The sequence below is a fragment of the Pseudophryne corroboree genome, unplaced genomic scaffold (assembly GCF_028390025.1).
Source record: "Pseudophryne corroboree isolate aPseCor3 unplaced genomic scaffold, aPseCor3.hap2 scaffold_389, whole genome shotgun sequence".
In the NCBI taxonomy this organism is placed as follows: Eukaryota; Metazoa; Chordata; class Amphibia; order Anura; family Myobatrachidae; genus Pseudophryne; species Pseudophryne corroboree.
The window spans coordinates 4,498-9,040 of NW_026970034.1; the positions used below are offsets into that span (position 1 = coordinate 4,498).

The window sequence follows — 4,543 nt, forward strand, 5'->3', positions numbered from 1 at the left end:
GGGCCCAGCATGCTTCCATTGCAGTACTCTGCTGCACATGTAAGTGCAAGAGATCCTGAAGCACTCAGTCATCATGGGAAAGTACCAATGTGTTTCTTCGTTGGTTGATGGAAGAAACATCTTACAAAAACTCTCCAGATTATTGACTTTTTAAAGTTTTTCTAGGAAACGTTCTAGATGTATGCTTATTAGCCTTTGTCAGAATGGACTTTTTGCAAAGTGTCTCTGTGGCGCAATCGGTTAGTGTGTCCGGCTACTAACCAAAAGGTTGGTGGTTCAATCCCACCCAGGGACGTAATTGACCTTGTTATCAAGTTTTGGTGATCTTTAAGTAGACAAGTCAACATTTCAAACCCCCTGTTATGGTGTAGGGTACCTGGCCTTCTCTGATGTAATCAGAGTTAGATTTGATTAATTGATTTTATAAAAACAGCTAGGAAGCACAATTTAGCAGTGGGTTGCAGAGAAAAAGAAATATGCTGGCAAAAAAAATCCAATTGAGTGATTAAACAGCTCTTCATTTTCTGGCTTTATTTTTATGCTAACAAATTTGTTCTCTGAAAAGTGTCCACAAAGCCAAGTCTCTGATTAACACCTTTGTAGGGATGGTTTTTCACCTATTACTAAATTAAACTTGCTTCATTGGAAAGGCAGCAAGATGCATCCTCATTTCAATGTCTACTGAAATAATACAGGTTGACACCAGGAAACATTAACGCCACTGCATCCTTGCTGCTTTCTCATGTAGCAGTCTGTTTAATGTGAAAACAAGGTGATATCTAATTAGCACACAGGTAAGGAATTAAGAAAATCTTTATTTAAGGGTGAAGATGTTTCTCACAAAATCGTTGCCCCAATGCATCATTGAAATTCAAGCTGGAAAGATGATTTTAATATATCACTTGTACATTTTGTATTGCTCTTCTGGTGACAATGTAGTTTGTTTTTGTCAATTACCCTTTTAATAATAGGGTAAAGAAAATTAAGTGGATTTTTTAAAGAAAACTATACTGTCAATATACTATTAAAACAAATTAAAATGGTAAAAGTTATTGTACTTTAAGTAAAAATAAAAGAGCAAAAATATCAATCCCAGTTTTGATTACTTTAATTAACAAAAAAAATGCATATAGCAGAGGATAGTTTCAATCTGCCTACCTCTGGGTAATGGGCCCAGCATGCTTCCATTGCAGTACTCTGCTGCACATGTAAGTGCAAGAGATCATGAAGCACTCACTCATCATGGGAAAGTACCAATGTGTTTCTTCATTGGTTGATGGAAGAAACATCTTACAAAAACTCTCCAGATTATTGACTTTTTAAAGTTTTTCTAGGAAACGTTCTAGATGTATGCTTATTAGACTTTGTCAGTATGTACTTTTCGCAAAGTGTCTCTGTGGCGCAATCGGTTAGTGTGTCTGGCTACTAACCAAAAGGTTGGTGGTTCAATTCCAACCAGGGACGTAATTGACCTTGTTATCAGATTTTGGTGATCTTTAAGTAGACAAGTCAAAATTTCAAACCCCCTGTTATGGTGTAGGGTACCTGGCCTTCTCTGATGTAATCAGAGTTAGATTTGATTCAGTGATTTTATAAAAACAGCTAGGAAGCACACTTTAGCAGTGGGTTGCAGAGAAAAAGAAATATGCTGGCAAAAAAAATCCAATTGAGTGATTAAACAGCTCTTCATTTTCTGGCTTTATTTTTATGCTAACAAATTTGTTCTTTGAAAAGTGTCCACAAAGCCAAGTCTCTGATTAACACCTTTGTAGGGATGGTTTTTCACCTATTACTAAATTAAACTTGCTTCATTGGAAAGGCAGCAAGATACATCCTCATTTCAATGTCTACTGAAATAATACAGGTTGACACCAGGAAACATTAACGCCACTGTGTCCTTGCTGCTTTCTCATGTGGAAGTCTGTTTAATGTGAAAACAAGGTGATATCTAATTAGCACACAGGTAAGGAATTAAGAAAATCTTTATTTAAGGGTGAAGATGTTTCTCACAAAATCGTTGCCCCAATGCATCATTGAAATTCAAGCTGGAAAGATGATTTTAATATATCACTTGTACATTTTGTATTGCTCTTCTGGTGACAATGTAGTTTGTTTTTGTCAATTACCATTTTAATAATAGGGTAAAGAAAATTAAGTGGATTTTTGAAAGAAAACAATACTGTCAATATACTATTAAAACAAATTAAAATGGTAAAAGTTATTGTACTTTAAGTAAAAATAAAAGAGCCAAAATATCAATCCCAGTTTTGGATTACTTTAATTAACAAAAAAAAATGCATATAGCAGAGGATAGTTTCAATCTGCCTACCGCTGGGTTATGGGCCCAGCATGCTTCCATTGCTGTACTCTGCTGCACATGTAAGTGCAAGAGATCATGAAGCACTCACTCATCATGGGAAAGTACCAATGTGTTTCTTCGTTGGTTGATGGAAGAAACATCTTACAAAAACTCTCCAGATTATTGACTTTTTAAAGTTTTTCTAGGAAACGTTTTAGATGAATGCTTATTAGCCTTTGTCAGTATGGACTTTTGCAAAGTGTCACTGTGGCGCAATCAGTTAGTGTGCACGGCTATTAACCAAAAGGTTGGTGGTTCAATCCCACCCAGGGACGTAATTGACCTTGTTATCAGATTTTGGTGATCTTTAAGTAGACAAGTCAAAATTTCAAACCCCCTCTTATGGTGTAGGGTACCTGGCCTTCTCTGATGTAATCAGAGTTAGATTTGATTCAGTGATTTTATAAAAACAGCTAGGAAGCACAATTTAGCAGTGGGTTGCAGAGAAAAAGAAATATGCTGGCAAAAAAATCCAATTGAGTGATTAAACAGCTCTTCATTTTCTGGCTTTATTTTTATGCTAACAAATTTGTTCTCTGAAAAGTGTCCACAAAGCCAAGTCTCTGATTAACACCTTTGTAAGGATGGTTTTTCACCTATTACTAAATTAAACTTGCTTCATTGGAAAGGCAGCAAGATGCATCCTCATTTCAATGTCTACTGAAATAATACAGGTTGACACCAGGAAACATTAACGCCACTGCATCCTTGCTGCTTTCTCATGTGGAAGTCTGTTTAATGTGAAAACAAGGTGATATCTAATTAGCACACAGGTAAGGAATTAAGAAAATCTTTATTTAAGGGTGAAAATGTTTCTCACAAAATCGTTGCCCCAATGCATCATTGAAATTCAAGCTGGAAAGATGATTTTAATATATCACTTGTACATTTTGTATTGCTCTTCTGGTGACAATGTAGTTTGTTTTTGTCAATTACCATTTTAATAATAGGGTAAAGAAAATTAAGTGGATTTTTAAAAGAAAACAATACTTTCAATATACTATTAAAACAAATTAAAATGGTAAAAGTTATTGTACTTTAAGTAAAAATAAAAGAGCAAAAATATCAATCCCAGTTTTGATTACTTAAATCAACAACAAAAAATGCATATAGCAAAGGATAGTTTCAATCTGCCTACCTCTTGGTTATGGGCCCAGCATGCTTCCATTGCAGTACTCTGCTGCACATGTAAGTGCAAGAGATCCTGAAGCACTCACTCATCATGGGAAAGTACCAATGTGTTTCTTCGTTGGTTGATGGAAGAAACATCTTACAAAAACTCTCCAGATTATTGACTTTTTAAAGTTTTTCTAGGAAACGTTCTAGATGTATGCTTATTAGCCTTTGTCAGTATGTACTTTTTACAAAGTGTCTCTGTGGCGTAATCGGTTAGTGTGTCTGGCTACTAACCGAAAGGTTGGTGGTTCAATCCCACCCAGGGACGTAATTGACATTGTTATCAGATTTTGGTGATCTTTAAGTAGACAAGTCAAAATTTCAAACTCCCTGTTATGGTGTAGGGTACCTGGCCTTCTCTGATGTAATCAGAGTTAGATTTGATTCAGTGATTTTATAAAAACAGATAGGAAGCACAATTTAGCAGTGGGTTGCAGAGAAAAAGAAATATGCTGGCAAAAAAAAAAAAACAATTGAGTGATTTAAACAGCTCTTCATTTTCTGGCTTTATTTTTATGCTAACAAATTTGTTCTCTGAAAAGTGTCCACAAAGCCAAGTCTCTGATTAACACCTTTGTATGGATGGTTTTTCACCTATTACTAAATTAAACTTGCTTCATTGGAAAGGCAGCAAGATGCATCTTCATTTCAATGTCTACTGAAATAATACAGGTTGACACCAGGAAACATTACCGCCACTGCATCCTTGCTGCTTTCTCATGTAGAAGTCTGTTTAATGTGAAAACAAGGTGATATCTAATTAGCACACAGGTAAGGGATTAAGAAAATCTTTATTTAAGGGTGAAAATGCTTCTCACAAAATCGTTGCCCCAATGCATCATTGAAATTCAAGCTGGAAAGATGATTTTTTTTTTTTCAAAACAATGTTTATTGAAGAAAGGTAGAGATAGATGTACAAAATTCCATGTCTGGATTCATAGTGGAGAGGTACAAATAACAGAAATACGAGGTAGGTCAGGGTCATACAAGAAAGTCTCGGTATGTGGA

General features: G+C 35.4%; 1 non-coding gene across 1 annotated transcript; it reads left to right on the forward strand.

The window, feature by feature from the left end:
* The first annotated feature begins 221 nt into the window (after positions 1–221).
* TRNAS-ACU (transfer RNA serine (anticodon ACU)) lies at positions 222–295 on the forward strand. The gene has a single exon. It is a non-coding gene; the product is annotated as a tRNA-Ser (tRNA).
* Positions 296–4,543: the final 4,248 nt, after the last annotated feature.